The sequence below is a fragment of the Phyllobates terribilis genome, unplaced genomic scaffold (genome assembly GCF_046119375.1).
Source record: "Phyllobates terribilis strain yellow unplaced genomic scaffold, ASM4611937v1 Scaffold_3__8_contigs__length_932513732, whole genome shotgun sequence".
In the NCBI taxonomy this organism is placed as follows: Eukaryota; Metazoa; Chordata; class Amphibia; order Anura; family Dendrobatidae; genus Phyllobates; species Phyllobates terribilis.
Window position 1 is genome coordinate 384,085,229 of NW_027362763.1, and position 26,582 is coordinate 384,111,810.

Sequence of the window (26,582 nt, forward strand, 5' to 3'; positions counted from 1 at the left end):
TGTAGATTCTTTTATTCCTTTGACAGCACAGTGAAGATCAGTTGATGTTACAATTGCTTTCTTAGAGAACACAGATGCAAAATGAGCAGACCCGTGAATGTTCGGGTTTGGCAGGTTCGATGAACATACAGTTAAAAGTTTGCTTCGGGTCCAAACTTGAGCCCGAACCAGAGCCCAACACAAGTCAATGGGGACCCAAACTTTGGGGATGTAAAATGGCTGTAAAATGGTCGTAGTAAGGGCTAGGGGGCTGCAAAATGAGAAGAAAAATGAGGGTAAGAGCAGGACAATTGCCCTGCAAACAAGTGTGGATAGAAAAATGACTTAAATCCCTTAAATTAGTCAGTTAACATTGAGTTAATTAGTTTACCCAACAGGCTGGATAGAATCAATAGAATGGTGTGAGGCTAGACAACACACAGTCCAAAAACAATGTAAGTCAATTTAGACTATTCTTATCAATGTCATGTGTAAATAATATCCATCTATTCATTGAAACCCACCCAGATTTAAATTACATTAGTAAGAAAAGCAGACAGATGTGAGCTGGTGTTATTATTCTGGGAAGTGGCCACTATCCATGGATCTTCCCAGCCTATTAATATCAGCTCACCGCTGTCAGCTTAGCCTTTACTGGTTATTAAAAGGGGAGTCCCAAAAAAATGACATGGGGCTCCCCCTATTTTTAATAACCAGATGAGGGAAAGCAGACAGCTAGTGGCTGGTGTTATTAATCCTGGGAAGGGACCAATATCTATAAAGGTTCCCAGGCTATTATCAGCTCACAGATGTCTGTGTAGCCTTTACAGGTTGTTAAAATAGGGGGACCCAAAAAAAATGATGTGGGGTCCCTCCTATATTTAATAATAAGCAAAGGCGATGCAGACAGCTGCAGGTTGATTTTAATAGGCTGGGATGAGGCCATGAATATTGGCCCCCTTCCATACTTGACATGGCTGTGATTCAGTCGGAAGTGGCCACACCGGAAAAGCTTACTGATTGGCTGCATGCAGCCTTTCAACAAGGTTTGCTCAGGCTGCTGAACCCTGAACAGTGACATGGGCTTCCGGGAGAAATCCATGTTCAGGGTGCATGGACACTAGTTGTCCGGTACGGATACCGAACTTTACCGCTTGGGTTCGCCCATCACTGGAGCTGTTCTTTCATAACAAAAGAGTGGGTATCTACATCCTTGTGCTTGTTACTCCCAGAAGTTCACTTAAGCGTAATCTAATTATGATAAAGGTGACCGAGAACTTCTGGCTGTTAAAAGAGCCTTTGACGAATGGAGACATTGGTTGGAGGGGGCAAGACATAAGGTGACTGTCTTTACCGATCATAACAACCTGTTACAGTGGCTTGTAAAAATATTTACCCCCTTGGCTTTTTACCTATTTTGTTACATTGCAACCTGTGTTTCAATATTTTTGTAATCCGATTTGTGTGTGATGCATCTGCACTAAATAGTCTAAGTTGGTGAAGTAAAGTATGAAAAATGTAGGCAAAAATAAAATTAATGGGATAAAATAACTAACAATTGTCATGTGCATATGTATTCATCCCTCTTGCTATGAAGCCTCTAAAAATTTCTGGTGCAATCAATTACCTTCATAAGTCACATGCTTAGTGAAAGGAAGTCCATCTGTGTCCAATCTAAGTGTCACATGGTCTGTCAGTATACACACATCTTTTCTGAAAGGTCACAGAGGCTGCAACACCATTAAAGCATGAAGCACCACTAACCAAACAACACAATGAAGACAAAAGAGATCTCCAGACAAGTCAGGGACAAAGTTGTTGAGATGTCCACGTCAGGGTTGGGTTATACAAAAATGTCCCAATCTCTGATGATTCCCCGGAGCACCATCAAATCCATTATCATCAAATGGAAAGAACATGGTACCACAACAAAACTGCCAAGAGAGGGCCACTTACCAAAACCAAAGAGGTGGCCTTTATGGAAGATTGGGCAAAAAAAAGTCTTGGAGGAAGTTACTGTGGTCAAATGAGACTAAAATTGAACTTTCTGTCCACCAAGGTAAACGCAATGTCTGGTGCCAACCAAACACAGCTCATCACCCTAAGGACACAATCCCCACAGTGAAACATGGTGGTGGCAGAATTATGCTGAGAGGATGTTTTTCGGCAGCAGGGACAGAGGTTCACCTTCTAACAAGACAATGAACCAAAGCATAATGCTAAACCAACACTCAAGTGGTTTAAGGTGAAACGTGTAAATGTTTTAGAGTGGCCTAATCAGAGCCCAGACCTTAATCCAATTGAGAATCTGTGATCAGACTTGAAGATTGCTGTTCACCAGAGGAAACCATCTAATTTGAAGGAGCTGGAGCAGTTTAACCTTGAGGAATGGGTAAAAATCCCAGTGGCAAGATGTGGAAAGCTCAAAGACTTATCCAAAGCAACTTGCAACTGTACAGCTGTAATTGCCGCAAAAGTAGGCTCCACAAAGAGCTGACTTTAAGGGGATGAATAGTTATGCACATTGAAGTTTTCAGTTATTTTGTCCAATTTGCTGTTTGCTTCACAATAAAAAGAAAACCAAATGTTCACAGTTGTAGTTGTTCTTTACATGAACTGGTGAAAACCCTCACAAAAACAGTGAAATTCCAGGTTGTGAGGTACCAAACAAGAAAAATAGGGGTGGGGTGAAAACTTTTGCAAGCTACTGTATATATGGACTCTGCTAAGTGCTTAAACACCAGACAGGCTCGGTGGGCCCTTTTTTGGCCCGGATTAACTTTGTCGTCACTTATCTCCCCAATCTAAGAATGTCAAGGCTGATGCCTTATCCCGTAGAGTTTAGTGACGAAAATCCAGTCAAGATTATTAGTGAGGGGAATGGTGGTTGGTGCTCTGGGGGTAGATCTCAGGAAGCACATTCAGGATACTAAGGACAGCTGGAAGGTTTACCTTTAAACAAACTTTATATGCCACCCTCTTTACGAGTAGATCTACTTTATAAAGTGCAGGATTCCATTTTAGCTGGTCATCTGGGTTCTTTTGCCACTTAGAGATTTCTTTCTAGGCCCTTTTGGTGGCAGAATGCTTGTAGGGATATTGAAGAGTATGTCCATAGATGCAGAGTCTGAGCCAGGGCTTAAAGCTTCTCGTCAAGCTCCAGTGGATTATATCTTGCCTAATGATGTTCCCTAAACCTAGTTATCCATGGACTTTGTCACGGATATGCCTAACTCTGGTGGTGTGAATGGTTCATTTGGTCCCACTTCAAAAGTTGTTAACTGTTAAGCTTAGCAACTTTGTTCATTTCTCATATCGTTAAATTGCTTGTTGTTATCAAAAACATTTCTGATAGAGGGGCTCAATTTCTGTCTAGCTTTTAGCGTAGTTTTTGCTCCACACTGGGTTTCGAGCTGCCTTTTTCCTCAGGTTATCCCAAGTAGTATTGGAGATGTTTTGTTGCCTCTAATCAAGGAAGACTGGGTGGATTCTGTCCCTTGCTGAGTTTGCTCTAAATAACCATACCTCTATGGCTACTGGGATTTCGCTTTTTTTTGCTGCGGGGGTTTTCATCCATTGTTTGGGAACTTTTCAGTGTTACAGTCCTCCGTGCCAGAGGAGGAGAGATTTTCTTCCCGATTAATTAAGGTCTGGGAGGAGGTCGAAAGGGCCCTTTTGGTAGCTTGTGATCAGGCCAAAAAAGATGCTAACCGCACACATAGGAAGACTCCTGTCTTTGGTGTGGGAGATATTGTATGGTTGCCCTCAAAATCTACGCTTAAAGATCACATCTAGTAAGTTCGCAAATAAATTTGTAGGCTCTAATAAAATTATTAAAATTTTAAATCATGTGAATGTTAAGTTGCAACTTTCTTTTGACTGGAGGATCAATAATTCTTTCCATTCTTCCCTTTTAAAATTAAGGGGACACTTGGTCTTTAAGATATAACCAAGGTGGATTTGGAAGGGGATATGGAGTATGAGGTAGAGTTTTTGGTTTCAGATGGGTCATGCTTCGTCTGCAGTATCTCATTAATTGGAAAGGTTATGGTCCTGAAGATAACCACTGGGTTGATTAGGAGGATCTTCATGTGGATTGCCTGGTGAGGGAGTTCCATCAGTGAGGTCAAACGGTAGGCACTTTTGAGGGTCCGGTGGCCCCTTGTAGAAGGTGGGTACTGTCAGGGTTCGATTTGGGGATTCGATCCAGTGATCTGTTTCTCTATGGTCAGTTCCTCTGTCTGCTAAGCTATTGCCTTTTCTTCCCTGTCCAAATGTTGACAGTTTCAATTGTCTTTTGTTCCCCCATCTTGGTTTGCTCCTCTCCAGGTCTTTTCCATTTTCCCGTTTTGGTCTGCCCTATCACATTCTGGGAGGGGATTTGTATGTTCACCCTTCACTGTACTTCCTTGCTGCGCCTGCTACACCTTTAGGTGGACTTTGTTTAGGAGTTCTAGCCCTTCAGCTAAGGGGTGTACCTTGCATGGTAAACTCCAATTGAATTCCTGCAGTGAGTATGTTTGTTTTCCTTCCCAGTCCTCTTTCTTTCACTTATTTAGGTTTCTGGGAGTAAATTCTTGTTCCATTTATTTTCATCTCTCCTTACCTTTCACTCTCTACCTCATATGAACGTGTTTTAATTTCCTCACCTTGGATTTTCGTATCTTCCTGCACATGTGCAGTAAGGGGTTTCTAGTCTGTACAGGGACCAGGTTGGGTGTGGGTGTGGCAGTTTTGTCTTTGCTCTGTGGAGAGCCACAGGCTTGGGCATTTTCTTTACCTGAGGATTCCCTAGTATTGTCTTCTTGTGAGGCATTTTCTCGGCTCGTGGCCTCATTTATGATGACTCAGCTGCAGCTGAGTCCAAGATCCATAAGTTGGTTCAGGGAGGCCGTAGAGCTGTGGACTACTGATTAGAGTTTAGTCTCCAGTGCCCAGCGACCTCCTGGAATGACCCAGCAATCTGTTCAAAATGTTTTGTGGATAGATGAGACGAAAATAAAGCTTTTTGAGTTAACTGAAAAGTGTTATGTTTGGAGAAAGAAAAACACTGCATAACAGTGTTATGCACTTTATAAAAATCTTCACCGGCTGTGAAAAATGGTGGTGGTATTATCATGGTTTTGGACTTTTTTACTGCATCTGGGCCAGGATTGATGGAACCATGAATCCTGAGATATCCCAACAAATTCTAAAAGAAAATATCAGGACAACTGTCCAAAAGCTGAATACCAAGAAAATGTGGGTCGTGAAGATATATATATGTATACAGTGGGGAAAATAAGTATTTCATACACTGCCGATTTTGCAAGTTTTCCCATCTACAAAGGTACACTTTAACTGTGAGAGACAGAATCTAAAAATAAAAACCAGAAAATCACATTGTATGATTTTTGAATACTTAAATTGCATTTTATTGCATGAAATAAGCATTTGATCACTTACCAACCAGCAGGAATTCTGGCTCTCACAGACCTGTTAGTTTTTCTTTAAGAAGCCCTCCTACTCTGCACTCATTGCCTGTATTAATTGCACTTGTTTGAACTTATTACCTGTATAAAAGACACCTGTACACAAACTCAATCAATCACACTCCAAACTTTCCACCATGGCCAAGACCAAAGAGCTGTCTAAGGACATGAGGGACAAAATTGTAGACCTGCACAAGGCTGGGATGAACCACAGGAAGAAAATGGAAGAAACACAAGATGACTGTCAATCTTTCTTGGTCTGGGGCTCTATGCAAGATCTCGCCTCTTGGGGTAAGGATGATTCTGAGAAAGGTCAGGAATCAGCCCAGAACTACATGGGAGGACCTGGTCAATGACCTGAAGAGAGCTGGGACCACAGTCTCAAACATTACTGTTAGTAACACACTTCACCATCATGGATTATGAATATACTGCAGTGCAAGCATGGTCCCGCTGATCACGCCAGCACATTTCCATGCATGTTTGAAGTTCGCCAATGACCGTCTGGATGATCCAGAGGAGGCATGGGAGAAGGTCACGTGGTCAGATGAAACCAAAATAGAACTTTTTGGCATCAACTCCACTCGCCGTGTTTGGAGGAAGATGAAGTATAAGTACAACCCCAAGAACACTGTCCCAAATGTGGAGATGGTGGGGAAAATATCATACTTTGGGGGTTCTTTTCTGCAAAGGGGACATGACGACTGCACCGTATTAAAGGAAGGATGAATGGGGTCATGTATCGCAAGATTTTGGCCAACAGCCTCCTTCCCATAGTAAGAGCATTGAATATGGGTGGTGGCTGCGTCTTCCAGCATGACAATGACCCAAAACACACAGCCAGGGCAATTAAGGAGTGGCTCTGTAAGAAGCATTTCAAGGTCCTGGAGTGGCCTAGCCAGTCTCCAGACTTGAACCCAATAGAAAATCTTTGGAGGGAGCTAAAACTTAAAGTTGTCAAGCAACAGCCCTGAAACCTAAAAGATCTAGATAAGATCTGTATGGCGGAGTGGGCAAAATTCCCTGCTGTAGTGTGTGCAAACTTGGTCAAGAACTTCATGAAACAGCTGACCTCTGTAATGGCAACAAAGGTTTCTGTTCCAAATGCAGTGCTGCTCACCCTTATTGGCACCCCTTCATTTTTTTCATAGACTGTACAATATCTTCAGGAATAAATGGAAATGTACCAAAGTTATATACTCAGGATTTTTTAATTAGTGGTCCAAAGTAATACAACAATAAAACATTGTTTTTAAACTTCCATGTTGCAATTTCAAACAAAAAAACAGAATAAACAGCATGTGCAGCAATAAAGATACCCCTAATTAATACTTGGTTGCACGCCCTTTGGCACTGATGACAGCCTCCAAATATTTCTTGTAGCCATCTATAAGATTCTTGATAAATTTTCCCCCACTCTTCCTTTGCAATTTGTTCTAATCTTGAATGTTTGCAGGGCTCTTTTTCCCAATGGCAAATTTCAGCTCACTCCAAAGATTTTCAATGGAATTGAGGTCAGGACTCATTGCTTTTTCAACCATTCTTGTATACTTTTGAGTGTGTGCTTTTGGTCATTGTCTTGCTGGAGGACCCATGATCTTCGATTCAAACCAAGTTTTCTTACACTGGGTAAGACATTTCGCTCTAAAATCTCTTGATAATTCTCTGCTTTCATGATTCCTGCGATACCGTCAAGGCCTCCAGTACCAGACAAAGCAAAAAATCCCCACAGCATTATGGATCCTCCACCATGCTTAACTGTTGGTAAGATGTTCTTTTCCTTAAAAGCTTCATTGCGCCATCTGTAAACAAACTGTTGCTTCGCATTGCCATAAAGCTCTATTTTTGTTTCATCTGTCCACAGAACATTTTCCCAGAAGGATTGTGGTTTGTCAAGGTACTGTTTGGCAAAGATCAGTCGTTCCTTTTTATGTCTTTTCTTCAGCAATGGTTTCTTCCTTAGCCTTCGCCCATAAAGCTCTGCTTGGTTTAGTGTGCGGCGTATGGTACTTGTTGAAACAATGACCCCAGACTGTTCCAGGTCATCCTTCAGGTCTTTGGATGTTTGACGTGGTGTTTTTTACACCATTCTCACCACTCTTCGAAGACACCTCTTGTCAATTCTCCTCTTTCCCCCACGTCCAGGGAGGTTCTTGATGGTTCCATACTTGGCAAACTTCTTAATAATATTGCGCACTAGTGAAACTGGGATACCAAGGTCGTTGGAGATGGCCTTATACCCTTTGGAAGTCTTTTGAAGTGCATAGGCGTGGGATTTGGCTGTCGCAACTGCACGTCACTGTGACGTGCAGGAGAGGGGGGAAACATTATAATTAAACACGAGGCAGGGATTTCATCCAGGCCCCGGGATTGGAATGAATCAGAAAAAGAATGAGTAAAAATAAATTTCACAGCCACTAGATCTCTACGAGGCATACAGGTAGGAATGGATTTACATTTCTATCACAGGTATGCCCATATTAGTAGGTCAGATAAGTCCCAGGGGGTGACAGATTCCCTTTAAACATTGTTGCAGATCCTTCCTTGTAACAATATTCACTATTGACTAGTGGTGCAGAATACTTTAATCTACCACAAGGTCAGGAATGGTATGAGGAACATGACATACAGTTCAATTTGTTGACCTGGACTTGAAAATCCCTATATATTATTCCGATCAAGTCTCTGTAAGTGTCCTGGAAAACCAGGTCTGAACTAGAGGCCCTATTTATCTATTTCCAGGACTTGAAGGACCTGCTGCTAACTTCTTGGCATCATATTGCAAGAGAACTATTCTTTAGCCAAATATTCTGGGATGGTCTACAGATACTTTGAACCGGGCCCCCAGACAATAGTATTATGAATTTCCAGTTCATGAGATTTAGTAAACCTATAGGTTCTAATTAGTAACACACCTACTTGACAGCAACCAAGTGTAAAATTATAGGAATTTTGTTCACAATCTTTGTACAGAACAGTGATATACATTGGCAGTGCATAAGTAACTGAAATGAGAGAAATGTCCTTATACTCAAATTAAAAAAAAATACTGCTGCGTTAACAAGCATGTATATTAGACTATTTTTGCAAGCTTGTCAAAAAGGCACAATTGTACACAAATGTAAGAATGGCACATCTTCCTTTCTGGCATTGTGATTGTTCTGTCCTGACACAGTGAATCTGCTGTCTGGAAAGTTAAGTCATGTTTTTATGTTCATTATAAGTTCTTGTGCATTGAACTCTGTTTGTTGTTTGGTAACAACACCATCTGCTGGTGATTTAATGTATGCATTTTTGTTTCAGTTTGCAATGTATTGTGGGATTGTTTTCCTGGTGCATTCTGGTCTTGGTATGACACTGTGAAGAGAAACCACATCACTCATTGCTCTGTCTTGTTTCTTACAAAATAGCCTGCTCTAAGCATAGTTGGTAAGTTATTGTCTATGTATTTAATGCAGTGTTGCTGCAAGTATTGATGTGTTAGATAGGTAAACATCAGCTTGTATATTACCTCATGTTATGCTGTATTGCAGATTACCTATATCTATGTATTGTACAGATACAGTATATGTTCTGAAATACCCGTTATTACATCCCATAGTTTCACCCTTTCCTGTCAAATCTCCAATCAATAAAAGAAGGTTACAACTTCACAACCTCTTTTTCTTAAAGAAGACAGGGGGTTTAGCTACATGTCTCACTGCACACCGTGCTAATGTGTGAGGACAGTATAGTGATGTTATATTTTAATATTTTGAAAGCCAGGACTGGATTTGCAGCTTTTAGTAAGTTTTCAATCTTACTCAATTGTTGGATTCGTGCCTACATTTCTTACTATACCAATAAAATTTCCCCCATGGTGCTGAGGGTATCCTATACAGACAGAGGGGAGTAAGATCTCCTCTTCTCTTAATATATAAGGGAGACTTCTTAGCAGCCAGTCTCTACCTAATGTGGAGTTGTGCTCAGGGAAAATGTACAATTTAGAGGTAGAGTCAGCAAATTTAATGACTGGTAAAAAATATAATTTACAAAACTTATGGCAAAATATAGTATTACTCCTCATGTAGACATATGACAACCTATTCTGAATAATTACCTAAAATGATAAGAAGAAGAGATGATCGAATCGATTTGTGGAGGATCAAGTTCACATAAAATTTCCTGAAATTCATGGTTTCACACAATTTCAAACATTTTGAGATTTGATTCGTGGTTCGCAAAAAAAACTTGCTCGTCACCATTTTCCACCCTGCTGAAGCATCAGAGAGTGAGCTAATGTCATTTTGCTTTGCCATGCAGCCTCCTCACAACACTCTACGGCTATGTCATCTTATAAATTATCATACCTTGTATAGGGGGTCAGTACTTTGGCCATCACAGATCAGCGGTTCCCAATGGAGCACAGTTTGTACCACAGAGGCGTTTTCCATCTCCAGAGTCACTGGATAAGTCCTTTCTCTTCAGCGGGGTCCTGTCTCTCTCTTCTGCAGTGTGTAAGCTCTTATGATCAACTGGGTCCTCTCTCCCTCCTGTAGAGTGAAAGCTCTTATGGGTGAGCGGTGTTCTCTCTCCTCCCCCTGCCCCAATGTATTTTGCAAGGAATTACAAGCTTTCCAATATTGAGATTGCAGCAAATAAATTCGCCATAAATCAAATTTTTGGGCAGAATTCTTTGAAGTCTGCAAATTTGAATTTCAAAAGATCCGCTCATCTCTAATAAGAACGCTTTGTGTATTTCAAATTAGACTTATTCCATAAATATTTGCAACTGAAGAAGTGAAGTGACCAAGAATCTGAAATCTGGAAATAATTTTAACCCCTTTCTGACCTGGGGTGTACTAGTATGCCCCAGGTCATCACCAACAGTTCAGCGCGAGCTCTGGTGCTGAGCCCGCACTGAACCGGGCACATGGCAGCTGATTTATACAGCAGACATGTGCCTGCAACAGCCGTGGATGGAATCGCAATCCACCTGCGGCTGTTAACCAGTTAAATGCCGCTGTCAATCTCTGACAGCGGCATTTAACATCACCGTGCCGGAAGCGCGGCATTAGCCCCGCCCATCGGTGACCCCGTCACATGATCGCAGGTGACAAGTGACACGATTTTGGAAACTAGACCCCTTAGGGAACTTATCTAGATGTGTGGTGAGCACCTTGAACCCTAAGGTGCTTCACAGAAGTTTATAATATTGAGCTGTAAAAATAAAATGTTCACATTTTTCCCACAAAAACGTTTTTCATCCCTTAATTTTGCATTATCATAAGGGTAATAGGATAAATTGCACCATGAAATTTGTTGTGCAATTTCTCCTGAGTACGCCGATACCCCATATGTGGGGGAAAACCACTGCTTTGGTGTACGGCAGGGTTCGGAAGAGAAAGGAGCGCTATGTTGGCTGGGATAGGTTGCAGACACCATGTCACATTTGAAGAGTCGCTGACATGCCGAAACAGCAGAAACCCCCACAAGTGACCCCATTTTGTAAACTACACCTCACAACGAATTCATCTAGGGAAGTAGTGAGTATTTTTTAATTTGTAAATTTATACCATTGGGCAGTGAAAAAAGCATAATTATATTTTTACCGCAAAAAAATGTTTTACCCTCAGATTTTACATTTTCACACAGGGCAATGGGTAAAAATGGTGCCGAAATGTGTCACACAATTTCTTCTAAAAGTGGCAATACCCCATATGTGGCTGTATCATACCGCTTAGCCATACGGCGAGATCTGGGAGGGACGGAGCGCTATTTGACAATTGGAGAACAAATTATTGTAGGTTAGACATTTGGATTTGGGAGCACAAAATTTTCTAAATTTCTTTTGGGGGGCAAGGGCCATTTCGCTTTTCCAGAGCCTTTCTGCTACCAGTAACTTGGAATATTTTTTACAGTTGATGGACCTGAGTGGGGACTAGCTTTTTTTGAGGACTGAGTTGAAGCTTTTATTGGGAACATTTTACGTAACATGTATCCGGCGCTCGAGGCTGAGCACTTACATCGGGGTTTCCATCTAAATTTCCAAGTGATGTAATTCAGATGAAACCCCTGTAATGAGGCAGCAGAGTTACTCTGGACTCTGTCTGGCCTCTGTTTAGCGGTGTCCTTTTTTTCAGAAGGGCACAAAACTGTGGCCAACCGCACTTTTATGCACGCCTAAAAAACTGACACTGTGGGATCACAGGCCAGATGGCATCCATAGTGGCCTATATCTGCCTCATTACAGGGAATCTTCCGTCATGGGTTCCGTCTGAATCATGTATTTCAGAGATTTACACGGAAACTCCGGTGTAAGTGCTCAGCGCAGTGCACAGGATAAATGTGAGCAGAGCCTTACTGCGATCTTTGGGAGACATAATAAACAAATCAGTAGCAGGTGAAGAATTGGTTTTATTTATTTTTTACGCCGTTCCTCGTGCAGTATAAGTGATGAGATTACTTTATTCTTCGGGTCGGTGCGATTACAGAAATACCAGATTTATATAGTTTTTTTATGATTGACAGCTGTCACGCACTAAGAGACGCTTTTTTTGCAAAATCTAGTTTTTGCATCGCCATATTTTGAGAGCTATAATTTTTCCATATTTCGGCTGACAGAGTCATGTGATGGCTTGTTTTTTGCGGGACGAGTTGAAATTTTTATTGGTACCATTTTTGAGTACGTGACGTTTTTTGATCGCTTTCTGTTCCGTTTTTTGGGAGGAAAAATTAACAAAAACAAACAATTCAGGAATTGTTTTTTGAGGGTTTTTTTTATGCCGTTCTGCGTGTGGTAAAAGTGATAAGGCAGCGTTATTCTTCGGGTCAGTACGTTTACAGAGATACTACACTTACTATATTTTTTTTTATGTTTTGGCGCTTTTACACAATAAAACAATTTTATAGAAAAAATATTTTTTTTGCATCGCTTTATTCTGAGTGCTATAACTTTTTATTTTTCGGCTGATAGAGCTGTATGGCGGCTTTTTTTTTGCACAACAAGATGAAGTTTTCAGCGGTACCATTTTTATTTCCATTTTGCTTTTTTGATCGCAATTTTTTCCACTTTTTGTTTGGCGATATGATGAAAAAGCATAGTTTTTTTGCTCCGTTTTTAATTTATTTTTATTATGGTGTGCACAGAAGGAGTTAGTTAGTGTGACAGTTTTATAGATTGGGTTGTTTCAGATGCGGCGATACCAAATATGTGTACTTTTTTTGTTTTTGCATAAATATACGGATTTATTGGTTTAATATTTTATTTATTTATTTTTAATTATTTTGTGATTTTTTTTAACAGTTTGAAAACATTTTTTTTTACTTTTTTTTACCTTTTTACTTAGTCCCTGTATGGGACATTAATTTTTATTTTTCTAATCACTGATGTCATGCATTGTAATAGACATATATTACATTGCATGACATCTTTTCTGACTGTTTCACAGTCAGTGTCTCCTGTTGGACTCAGCTGCAGGGCTGAGCTCAGCAGGACACCATATATGGCAGATCTGGAGGCGGTCATGTGACCTCCAGCTGCCATAACAACGGAAGGTCCTGGAAGCTATCAGGGGGCCGTTGGAGAGGTAAGTTGACGACCCCCTCTCCTCTCACTATCTTCTATATGCCGCGATCACTATAGATCGCGGCATATAGAAGATAGCAAAGGGTTAACATCATTGGGACCTGATCCAATCAGGTCCCGATGATGTCCCCTATCAGAGCTATCGCTCTGCACCGGAATCGCCGCGCTTGCAGGACCCTGGGGGTCCTGAGCGCTGCGGGACCACCCACCGTTTTTAAACGTCGGCGCTGCACAGAGCCCAGGCAGCGCCGACGTTTATGTACAGTGGGCGGTCGGGAACCGGTTAACATTAGAGCAACAACTAAATGAGCCTGGTGTCAATGTTTGGGGTGGTATTTCAAGTTTTGGTGTTTTAGGACCAATATTTTTTGATGGAACAGTCACAGGAGATAAGTATCTTGAAATTTTAATGAATCAAGTTGTTCCCCAGTTACAGCAACAGCCTAATTCAAATGACCTTTATTTCCAACAAGATGGGCCCCTCCACATTATTCAAGAGTAGTAAGCGAGTATCTTGAAACATTTCCTAATAAATGGATTGGCCAAAGAGGCCCACTTGATTGGCCGGCATGTTCACCAGACTTAACCCCAATGGATTTTTTCTTTTGGGGAGTACTCAAGGACAAAGTTTATAGTCGAAAACCAAAAAGTGTCAGTGATTTGAAAAATTACATAACAGATGCATTTCAATAAATTAATACCCAAAGAGACTTGTGCAAAAAAGTTTGTCGAAGCCTAAGAGGCAGACTTCAAAGCTGTGCAAATTGTAATGGAAAACAGTTTGAGCACCTGCGTTGATAAAATTTAAGGGCTTTTTTTCTATTATTGTTCAGAATAAAATTTAATTGTCAATCTTATGCTTGTGTTAGTAAATATAATTTTATATATAAATCAAAATAAATGTTATTATTTTCTGTCCACCTACTTTTGGACCACCGTGTACTTTAATGCACACTCTATATTAATCATGGCTGATTTCTCATTATATGGGACAGTGCAAGGTAGAAGTGACATTGAGGTCGAAGGTTTTGCAAATGTCATTCTATGTTCATACTACAGCACTTGTCATGAAGAAGTCATTCTCAGCCATTTTTTTTGCACATTTGACCTCACAAATAATCATTAGTATTTCCCTGTAAAGGGCACATTTTGGTATGCATAGGCCAGGATGTAGGCATAGGACCTACCTAATGAAGTCCGAATCACTGATGTATTGAATGCATAAGCAGAACAACATCTTCTGCATTACTGGAAACTGGGAATATCTGAAACAAGAAGGAAAGGAATAAAGGTCAACTCTGTCTGACATTAAGGCTGAGCATTTGCTATCACATATAAACTGACTATGTTTAATATTCTAGATGCTTTATGGGATATCAAGCACAACATTTTCTGTTCTATCATACAAGAAATCACTTTGCAAGGATACTCATTCACTTGAGTCCAACAAATGCAAACCTTAAAATTATGATAACAAAACAAATAACAGCAGATGCCTACGCATTTCAAGCCTCCAAAGCACAGACAGTGACGCTGTTTATATGAATCATTTAAAATTGTGACACTTTGTCACTTATAGAACTTGAAAAATATACATAAAATGCTAAGAAAAAAGGCATTTGTCTCTAAAGTATATTTTTCAAGTTTTGTTTTATAGTAACAAACTGTTCATAAGTTACAGATCTATCTATCTATCTATCTATCTATCTTTACAATGACAATTATAGTATATGAATAGGCTATAAAGTATCATTATTGACATAAAAATATCTTTATTATTCAGAGAATTGGGCTGATATGTAATGATTATTTCTACAAAAAATAAATTACCTACAATATGTAAAGTGAAAATGTAAAAAAGTTAAATCCCATCATTTTATACATAAGAAATTATGAGATGGTTCTAGCACAGATGTGCAAGTTAATTTAAAATCCCAAAGGACCAGAAGCAGAAAACTAAGCAGGGATAACCAATTATAGCTCCTCTGATTAAAAAAACGAAGTGATATATTTTATGTTAACATTTTATTTCAGGCAGCATTCTTGGACCCTCGCCACCCTTTGAGTTAGCTCTTATTTATTGTTCTATGATAAGACATCATCTTTTCAGTTCAGTTCAGGATGCATTAAAGTTACTGTGTGTGTAAATATACATCACAAAATTATACTGCTAGGAGTAGAAAATAGGATTATTTCGTAATTCTGGTAAATTTAAAGGGAATCTGTCACAATGAATTTGCCACCTAATGCGAGAGTAGCATAATTTAGAGAAAGAGATCCTGATTTCAATGATGTGTCGCTTACTTGGCTCCTTGCTATAGTTTTTGATAAAATCAGTTATATCAGCAAGAGATTATCACTAGGGGACTAGTGAACCTGCTGCCCTGTAGCTCTCCATATTCATGTGCTCTTTATAACCTCACCTCCACCATTGAATAACAGCTTTCTGCCTATGTACAGTGCGCACAGAAAGCTGTCAATCAGTGGTGGGGAGGTGAGTTTATACATAACTCAGAATTGACAGTACCGATAGATTTGCAGCAGATAAAAAGGTATTTTATAAAAAAATACAATAAGCAGCCCAACAAGTGATATATCGCTGGAATCATTGTCTCTGCCACTACATCATGCTACTCTCAGATAGTATAGCAAAAGCTTGATGACAGATTCTCTTTGATCCCTTAAGAACCAAGCAATTTTTTGTTTTTGTGCTTTAATTTTTCCCTACCGCTTTTCCAAGAGGCTTGTTTATTGTGGGACCAGCTGGAATTTTGAATGACAATATCTACAGTGCCTACAAGTAGTATTCAACCCCCTGCAGATTTAGCTGGTTGACACATGCGGAGTTAACTTGGCATTGTGACATTTGTACTGTAGATCAGCCTGGAAGTGGGAAATGCACTGCAGCAAATTTTGTTTTTGTTTTTTTTTTTGTTTTTTTTTTTAAACGTAAAAAGTTAATTCAGAGTGTCATTTATTATTCAACCCCTCAAACCACAAGAATTCTGTTTGGTCCCCCTAAAGTATTAAGAAGTAGTTCAGGCACCAAGAATAATGAGCTTCACATGTGTGGATTAAAGATCTCTTTTGCCAGCCTTTTCTGACTATTTAAGACCCTCCCCAAACTTGTGAACAGCACTCAGACATGGTCAACATGGGAAAGACAAAGGAGCATTCCAAGGCCATCAGAGACAAGATCGTGGAGGGTCACAAGGCTGGCAAGGGGTACAAAACCCTTTCCAAGGAGTTGGGCCTACCTGTCTCCACTGTTGGGAGCATCATCCATAAGTGGAAGGCTTATGGAACTACTGTTAGCCTTCCACGGCCAGGACAGCCTTTGAAAGTGTCCTCCCGTGCCGAGGCCAGGCTTGTCCGAAGAGTCAAGGCTAACCCAAGGACAACAAGGAAGGAGCTCCGGGAAGATCTCATGGCAGTGGGGACATTGGTTTCAGTCAATACCATAAGTAACGTACTCCACCGCAATGGTCTCCGTTCCAGACGAGCCCGTAAGGTACCTTTACTTTCAAAGCGTCATGTCAAGGCTCGTCTACAGTTTGCTCATGATCACTTGGAGGACTCCGAGACAGACTGGTTCAAGGTTCTATGGTCTGATGAGACCAAGATCGAGATCTTTGGTGCCAACCACACACGTGACGTTTGGAGACTGGATGGCACAGCATACGACCCCCCAAGAATACCATCCCTACAGTCAAGCATGGTGGTGGCAGCATCATGCTGTGGGGCTGTTTCTCTGCCAAGGGGCCTGGCCATCTGGTCCGCATCCATGGGAAGATGGATAGCACGGCCTACCTGGAGATTTTGAGCAAGAACCTCCGCTCCTCCATCAAGGATCTTAAGATGGGTCGTAATTTCATCTTCCAACAAGACAACGACCCAAAGCACACAGCCAAGAAAACCAAGGCCTGGTTCAATAGGGAAAAAGTCAAGGTGTTGGAGTGGCCTAGTCAGTCTCCTGACCTTAACCCAATTGAAAACTTGTGGAAGGAGCTCAAGAATAAAGTCCACATGAGACACCCAAAGAACCTAGATAACTTGGAGAAGATCTGCATGGAGGAGTGGGCCAAGATAACTCCACAGACCTGTGCCGGCCTGATCAGGTCTTAGAAAAGACGATTATTAGCTGTAATTGCAAACAAGGGTTATTCCACAAAATATTAAACATAGGGGTTGTATAATAATTGACCCACACTTTTATGTTTAAAATTTAATAAAATTCAACTGAGCAACATAACTTTTTGGTTTGTAAGATTTATGCTTCTGTTCATAAAACCTACTCTCGTTTGCAGTTTGAAGGCTCTAACTTATTTGCATCTTATCAAACCAGCTAAATCTGCATGGGGTTGAATACTACTTGTAGGCACTGTATTTAAGAATACTATTTACTCAAAATTGGGAAAAAAATCCAAATGCAAAACGCATTTCCACAATTGGTTTTTTTTTGGATTTTTTTTTTTGCATTCATTCTGCAGTAAGAATAACCTGTAAATATGACCGTCCAAGTCAGTATATTTACAACGATACCAAACTTGCATATATTTCTTTTTTTAAGTGGTGCAAAAAACGAAAAACAAATTATTTGAAAACTGTAACAGCTTTCGGTTGAGGAAGCTGTACGAGGGCTTGTTTTTTGTGTGGTGACCTGATGTTTCTATTGATACTATTTTGGGGTAGATACAACACTTTGATTGCTTATTGCATTTTTCTTTGTGGAGTTGCGGCAACCAAAACTCTGCAATTCGGGCATTTTGATTCTTTTTCTTTTTACAGGTCAGGTAAATTCATTTAATATTTTGATAGATTAGACTTTTCTGGACACATTGATATCAAATATGTATGTTTCTTCTTTTTTTACATTTGTTTTTTGTTAACTGGGGAAGAGGGAGGTTATTTGAATTTCCAGATCTTTTTTATTTTTTATTACATTTTTAAAAACTTTTTTCTTTACTTTTTACTTTATTTGTCAGTCCCCTTAGGCGACTTGAATCTGCAATCATCTGATTGCTTCTACTATATAATGTCACAGGAGGGATCACATGACAGGCACGAGGGGCATTCAGCTGGTTCCCGGCTGTTACAGCAACCCATCATCTCCATGCAGTCACGTTGCAGGGAAGTTGAAGGTTGCCGATCTAATGTCTGGGCCAGATTGCGGCGGTTAAATGCCGCTGTCAGTAATTGATAACATCTGCGTGACAGCGTGACAAATCAGGGATGTTCATGGGTGGAGACGATTTTTTGTCGCGAACAAGCCGGAACCCCAAACACGAAACCGAACTTGAAATGCAGAACAAATTCGCTCAACACTAGTTACCAGCAGCGATCAGCAGAAGCACCGATTGCTGCTGTTGGAGGCAGATGTCAGCTATATAATATATGCCTCTGATCCCGCTCCAAAGTCAGTGACACACTCCATGGCGGATATATCTGTCATGGGGCGTTAATGGATTAACCATGTAATATATTATTTCCTTGCAAGGCTGTTATCAGAAGCAAGAGACTGTTTTTGTAACTGCTCTCCACTCTTGCCAAAAAACGAGGATCCTGAACAGATGATCATCCTCTACAAACTCAGAATTCACCAATAGGCTGCATGAAAATGGCATTTGAAACTATACAACCGAATGAAAAGGAGTAAGTCATTAGAGAATGCCTAGTGATGAGTGAGAACTAAAATGCTTGGGGACTCGTTGCTCGGGTGCTCGGTCTGAGTAACGAGCACAATGTAAGTCTATGGGAAACTTGAGTATTTTTCTGGTGGCCCCCCCAGCCGTCTGCAGAGGGCCTAAAAATTGCCTAAATCGATGGGAACAGTGCTCAAATGACATGGGAACAGCATGGGGAAGACCCCTGGAAGCATCTCTGACTCCCAGGTCACTGCTGTCAACAACGTTGTCAGAGGTATTACGCCACTTTTACGAATTCACAATAAAACATACAAAAAAGGTTAAGGAACATCATTTCCAAGGTTTTGATGCGTTTTTGCACTTTTGCATTGCTTTCAAAGGTGAAAAATGCATTCACCAGGAAATGTCATTTTAACATTTTACTACCTTATCTGGCCATGTGGTGTGTGAGACATCATCAGACACATCCTGTTTCAATTATGAAGGAGGGACTCTGAAAGTCACAAACACTATTTTTATATTGCCATCAGGTGGCCCTTACTATTCTTAAAGGGAAAGCAGTCGGGTATGCTTTGTTGTTCCCATTATTAAAGAGTGGGTCTCCTATACTCTTATTGTGCATGCAGTGACGGCAAGGGCTGCCAAAAATTTGGACGCACCCCAATACCCCTTTGAAGAGACATAGAGGAGGGTCTCGGTAAAAAAAATGTTCCCATTATAAATGAGTGGGTCTCCTTAAGTGGTAATGCCCATGTAGTGACTGCCAGGGCTGCCAAAATTTGGGAAAAACCCCAATACCAATTTAAAGACTCATAGAGCTGTGCCACAGTAACGACATGTTCCCATTAGATAGGAGCGGGTCTGCTATACAGTTATAGGGTATGCAGTGAGTCCAACGGATGCCAAAATTTAGGAAATACCTCAATAACAATTTAAAGACACATAGAGCTGGGCCACAGTAACAACAAGTTCCCATTATTAGGAAGTGGGTCTCCCATACTGTTTGCCTATGCAGTGAATGCAACAGCTGCCAAAAATTTGTAGGCCTGTGCGATGGAAGGGTCTGAGAAAACTGTCCCAGAACTTTGACAGTGTCCCCCTGCCTCTGCTGGATTGCATTTGTCTCTCTCGCCTTTAGTCCATGGTTGTCCAACGAACTGTGACCTCTGCCAGTAGCGTTTTCAGATGGGAATTTTTTTTATAATTCCCCAACAAGGGCATTCTGGTACTGCCCCATTTTATTAGGCCTGTCCGGCAAGGGAATAAGAGACAGAAAGTTCTCATTGTAAGTTGGGTCTAGAAGTGTCCCAACCAGTAATAACTGTCACCCAAAATTTGGACAACGCGAGGTCACAGGAAAGTCAGCGTAATATAAACTCAGCCATGTGTGCCAAACTGCAAAGAAGCAAGACTTCCATGTCCCCAGCAAGAGGACGACTGACCATGCTCTCCTCTTCATCCTCCTCCTGTTCCTCCTCCTCCCTGTCCTCAGGCCATCCACGCTGAACAGACGGAATGACAGTTATGCAGGTAGTACCGGCTATAGTGCAGGAAACTAGCTCCTGTTCTCCTTCTCCTCCTCATTGTCACCCAATCCACATTGGGATGAGATGAAGCTGGGCTGTGTGCAATTACCCTGTATGGTTCCTTGCTCCATCTCATTGTGCTCCACCTGCAATGCATCCTCTTTAATTGGGAGCAGAAAGCATTTCAGAAGACAGAGAAACTGGATGGTGACACTAATTATGGCATCATTGCCGCTCACCATCTTGGTGGACTCCTCAAAGTTTTGGAGTATAGTACATATGTCTGACATCCATGTCCACTCCTGAGGTCTTATGTGTGGAGTCTAACCAGAATATCGATGGCCGTGTTGATGCTGGTAGTCAACAACTGCCCTCTTCTGCTCACAAATCCTTCTCAACATCTGCAATGTAGAGTTCCAATGTGTGAGGACGTCGCACACCAGTCGGTGAGCTAGAAGCTGCAAACGCTGCTGAAGGACGGCAAGGCCGGAGGAAGCTGTAGCTGACTTTCTAAAATGGGCACGCACGCGGCGTACTTTGACAAGCAAATGCAACAGATCTGGGTAGGTTTTGAGAAACCGCTGAATCACGAGGTTAAGCACATGGGCCAGGCATGGTATGTGTGTGAGCTCGCCTTGCTTCAAAGCCGCCACCAGGTTCCGGCCATTGTCACACACGGCCATGTTCAGCGTGGTCAGCCACAGATCTGCCTGCTCTTTCAGAGCTGTCCACAACTCTTCAGCAGTGTGCGGTTTGTCACCTAAGCATATTAACCTCAGCACAGCCTGTTGCTGCTTGGCTGAGGCAGTGCTGCAGTGCTTCCAGATTCTGACTGATGTGGTCATTTCGGAGATGGAGGCTGAAGAGGAGGAGAAGGAGGTGCAGGAGCTGTTGAATGTGGTGGCAACCCTGATTGACCCACGGCCCGAAATCCTCAGCATCGTGAGGATGTATTCCGTCCCAATGTCCAACTGGGTCCCGGCTTCCACTTGTCCACGTGTCCGTAGTAGTGTTGAGCCACCCCCGTAGTGTTCGAGTTCGGTTCGGTTGGTCGAACACCCGTGTGTTCGCCGAACTGTTCGTCGAACTGTTCGTCGAACACCTTCGAACACCGTTAAAACCAATGGCAGGCAAACAAAAACACATAGAAACACATAGAAAACACCTTCAAAGGTGTCCAAAAGCTGACAAACTGCTCAGAAGACACAACTAACACATGGAAAAGTGACAAGTACATATAGTCATGCGAAAAGAAAAGAGGTGGAGGAGTAAAAGGAGGGGGAGACACAGATATAGGCATGTCATGCCCTTCTAAAATCCAAAAAGTGAGAAGCCGACACGTTCAGTCCGCTCCTGCCCGTGCCACCTCCGTGTTGCCGGGTTTGTGCCAGAGCCGCGGTGAACCCTGACGGCCAGCCCCCATCTACAAATACTGGTGCCTGTCCGCTGGTGGGTCGAGTGAGCCCCCCTGTGGTGGAGGCAGCTCTAAGCTTTTTAATTTAAATTGTCTCTCTAATTTGAATGAATACACTTTAAATCCATTTACAAGGATCTATTGGAGGGCAAGTCTCATGCCAGCAGCCGCGTAATTCCAGCTCCAGTAGCGTCCACTAAAGCTGCTGCAGTTAAAAAGCTTTTATAAGGATCGAGCTCGGCTGTCCACCGCAAGGCATCCTAGTGCCAGTCCCAGCCCCTATGCCTTGGGGTGCCTCCTGATGCTCTTCACTGAGTATCCCGTGGTCCCGAAGCATTTCCTTTGATAAAATTAAGTGTCCAAACTACAGGTGGTGTAGCTTGCTTAACAGCCGGGATAATCCGCTGACTAGCAGACACTGCTACTAGGCACAAAGTATTTCCTGGGCTAGATGCAGTTAAAAATTAGTAATTAGATACTCTCGTTGGATGCTGAGAAAGCATTCCATAGAGTCTCCTGGCACGCCATATATGATTCTCTTAAAAAGCTTGGGGTAGGGGTCTAGGGGACCCTTTTATAGCCAAAATCACGGCCCTGTATCACAATACGTCACCTAGGCTGAAGATAAATGGAACTGTAGCACCCTGAGGGCTCGGTTGCTACAGAGGTATTGCACCTCACCCAGAGGTGTGATATCTCACTCTCAGGTAAGGATGGAGTGTGGATCAGGACCCCGACACCTGCATGCATTACACCACATTGCCGTGGGGCAGGGCGACCAATATGCCCCTAAGATGGGCACGACAGTCACTGACCCTGGCTGGAGTGGGGGGAGGGAACACTGAGGAAGGGGAACCCTGTAGTGCAGGAGCAGGGAGGAAGCAGTTCCTGGGTGCATTGATAAGGGAGTATAAAAGGTGGGCACCATATTAGTTCAGTGCAGAGAAGTCTGAGCAGAAGTGACAGGGAGCAGGGGCTCTGCATGAGCTCTGCTCCGGAGGCGGGCCTAGTAACACAGGCCCAGGCCTGGGAGAGGGAGAAGGAAGGAAGAGGAGCGGAGAAGGCTCCAGGAACGAGGAACGAAGGGATCCCACCGTTGCGGACGGGTGAGTCGCCACCGCACGCCCGAATCCACCTGCGTAGAGGGGTCAGGCCAAAGGGGGAGACCGGTCCCTGAAACTAGTGGAGGCGGGAAACGACCCTCAGCTTGAAACCGGAGGCTGTGACATTTTATGTGGCGCAGCCCCTCGCTACACCCGCTAGGAAGGCACCACAATAGGGTCAGGGAAACTGGTGCCAAGTTTACCAAGAGGAGGCCCGAGGCAGCCGGATAGAAGCATTGGTAAGAAAGGCCAGACAAAGGACACACAAAGGGGGTCCTGTGAAGCGCTCCAAAGTTATCTGGGAGTTGTCTGAGCCCCTCACCTGGTGAGCACAGTACGACGTGGGCAGCCGTTACCTGCAGACATGGTCTGGATAATAAGAACTGTGAGTAAAGGCCCTGGACTGCATCACTGACTCCGTGTCGTTACTGCTGCTGCCCTGCACCATCACCTCCATCCTCCGCATACACTGCCCTGAGGCTATACTCCTCCCGTGGGGAGTTATGCTACGCTCTGCTGCACCCACAACACCAGCCTCAGCGGTCTGCCCTGCAGCGGCGGTTCACTCTGACCGCAATCCACGGGTGGCGTAGTCGGACATTTAAACATCAAAACCACATAAATAGTTCCGCCACTGGTTTGACCACCCTGAGCCACGGAACCGGGTCGCCGCCACGAAGACTACAACCACCAGCATCCACCAAAAAGGTTCCGGCTCCGGGTGTCCCAAGGCCCAGGGGGTGCATGAGAACATTTTCATCACCTTTCACAATCACCAATGGGACAAGGCAGGGATGTCCTCTGTCCCCTCTCTTATACATCCTAGTGACAGAGCACCTGCTCTCATCAATTCGCCATAACCCCAATATTAGGTGGATTGAGGTGGGAGGCACCGAGTACAAGTGCTCTCTATTTGCTGATGATGTCCTAGTATATATCACTCAATCACATATATCCATCCATGCTGTTATGGCTGAAATAGATCACTTTGTTACATGGTCAAATTTTAAAATCAATGCAGCGAAGTCTGAGGCCCTCGATGTCTCCCTCCCCAAATCCATATAGGATTCCATCCAGTCCAACTTTCCCTTTGCCTGGCCCTCACAGGGTATCAAATACTTAGGAATTCCTATTCATAGAGACCTCTCCCATCTATGTTATCTTAATTTTGGGCCCTTTATTGAACAACTCCATACAGACCACGGTTGGCAAGTTAGAACTGTAAGATTCACTACGTGAACCACTGGTGTTTTGTGGAAAAGCACATGTACACTGTGTTCCAAATTATTATGCAAAAAGTGTTTAGGAGTGATAAGGGAAGAATTTGTTTGTTTGTCAGTTAAACTCTGATGGTGATGTGTGTCAGGGCTCTTTATATCACTGTAAGCAATTGCAGACACCTGTGCTAATTAGTTTGGCAGGTGTGTCCAATGAAAGGCAAGACTACTTAAGAAGGCTGGCTCACATTATTAAGCAGCCTACATTTTCTGCCAAAATGGGAAAGAAAAAGGATGTGTCGGCTGCTGAGAAGCAACAAATTGTGGAGTGTTTAGGTCAAGGCATGACTACAATCAACATTGTGCGATGATCAGGATGAAGTGTCTTGGCAATCAAGAAGTATGTAGCTGATTCACAGTACACACGTGTGCGTGCTGATAAGGGCAAATTGAGGAATCTTTCCTACAGGCAATTACGTGAGGTTAAAAGAGCAGCGGCAAAAAAGCCTTGTCATAGCAGCAGACAAGTTTTTGAAGCTGCTGGTGCCTCCAACGTCCCCCGAACAACAAGATGCAGGGTCCTTCAGAGGTTTGCAGCTGTGCATACGCCATCCTGTCGACCTCCTCTATCCACTTCACACAAGCAGAAACGGCTCCAGTGGGCCAAACATTACATGAAGACTGATTTCAAAACTGTTTTGTTCACGGATGAGTGCCATGCAGCGCTCGATGGTCCAGATGGATGGAGTGGAGGATGGCTGGTTGATGGACACACCACGCAAACACGGCTACAGCGCCAACAAGGAGGAGGTGGAGTAATGTTTTGGGCTGGAATCATGGGGAGAGAGATTGTCGGCCCCTTTAGGATCCCTGAAGGTGCTAAAGATGAACTCTATAATGTATGTGGATTTTCTCAAACAGCACTTCCTGCCATGGTTCAAGAAGAAGAACCGTGTATTTCACAGCAAGATCATTTTTTTGCATGATAATGCACCAACTCATGCTGCACATAAAACATCTGCATCTCTGGCTGATATGGGCATAAAAGGGGACAAACTTATGGTGTGACCCCCATGCTCCCCTGACCTCTACCCCATTCAGAACCTCTGGAGTATCATCAAAAGGAGTGTCTATGATGGCGGGAGGCAGTTCACATCTAAGCAACAGCTCTGGGAGGGTATTCTGTCCTCATGCAAAACAATTGAAGCAGAAACCATCCAAAACCTGACAAACTCAATGAACGAGAGAGTTCAGAAGCTCCTTTCGAACAAGGGGTCCTATGTGAAAATGTAACATCACCTAGAATAAAGTTTTGAGTTGAAAACTGTTTGATTTCAGTTTCTAATAACCTGCTAATGCTTATAATTTCAAAATTGACCATTTTTTTGGTCTTTATTAAAATGAAATGGTTGATATAAAAGTTTGGGGGATCTAAGAGTGTGGCAACCCAGTAGTCATGATTACTTCGAATTCTGACAACATGAGGGTCATGTTGCAGGTAGTGCAGCAAGAAGGCACTTATGTGTCTTGCGCATCTCGGAGCCCCAAAATTATTTTCCGTGCTAGATGCAGCTAAAAATTATTATTAATTTTAAATCTGGTGGAGCTTAGTATAGATGGCCTAATAGGATCAGTGCTGCACACTGCTACAAAGCCCAAATTATTTTCCAGTCAAGATACAGATAAACATGATTAGTAATTTTAAATCTGGTGGAGCTTATTATAGATGGCCTAATAGAATCAGTGCTGCACACTGCTACAAAGCCCAAATTATTTTCCAGCCAAGATACAGATAAACATGATTAGTAATTTGAAAGCTTAAAACGGTTGGTAGGGTGATTTTAACCAATCATCAAGCTTTTACTCTCCCCAGGATGACACAGGGGTAGAAAAGTCATTTCGGATCCATGATTTGTTCATCTTTATGAACGTGAGTCTGTCTACATTATCAGTGGAGAGCCGCGTGCGCTTATCTGTCAGCACACCACCAGCAGCGCTGAACACACATTCAGACAGAACGCTGGCTGCGGGGCATGACAAGATCTCCAAGGCGTAAGTGGCTAGCTCCGGCCATTTATCCAGATTGGAAGCCCAAAAAGAGCAAGGGTCCAGTGACACAGTCATGGCTTCAATGTTTACTTGGAGATACTTTTGTACCATCGTCTCTAGGCGTTGACTATGTGTCAGACTTCTTGTCTCCTGTGGCCTTGCAAAGGATGGGCTAAAAAAGTGGTGAAATGATTCCGCAAAATTGATGTTACCAGCAGATACTGTGGTTCTGTTACGGTTTGAGTGCTGAACACTTGACGGTCCCACGGTTGGCAAGTTGGAACTGTGAGATTCACTACGTGCACCACTGGTGTTTTGTGGAAAAGCACATGTAAGATTCTGCAACAGTCTCTGCTGATACTCCTGCATGCGTGCATCCCTTTCTATGGCAGGAATACTTTCTGCAAATTTACTTTTGTACCGGGGATCTAACAGTGTGGCAACCCAGTAGTCAGGATTATTTCTAATTCTCACAATTCGAGGGTCATGTTGCAGGTAGTGCAGCAAGAAGGCACTCATGTGTGTTGTGCATCCAGGAGCACCAAGTCCCTGTTGTGTTGGTGGCGAGGTAACAATCATGCTTCCTTCCTCTGTCCTCTCCCCCCAACCTC

General features: G+C 42.6%; 1 protein-coding gene across 2 annotated transcripts in view; it reads right to left on the minus strand.

Moving 5' to 3' along the window:
• Positions 1-26,582, minus strand: part of KHDRBS2 (KH RNA binding domain containing, signal transduction associated 2) — a 600,196-nt gene that overhangs the window by 114,759 nt on the left and 458,855 nt on the right. The window contains exons 12-13 of one of the 2 annotated variants that reach the window (XM_073675481.1): positions 14,205-14,282; positions 9,800-9,982 (exon numbers count right to left, since the gene is read on the minus strand). The gene's annotated coding sequence lies outside the window, so the exon portion shown is untranslated. Of the gene's footprint in view, positions 1-9,799; positions 9,983-14,204; positions 14,283-26,582 lie in introns of those variants that run through there. The other variant, XM_073675483.1, reaches the window with a different exon arrangement.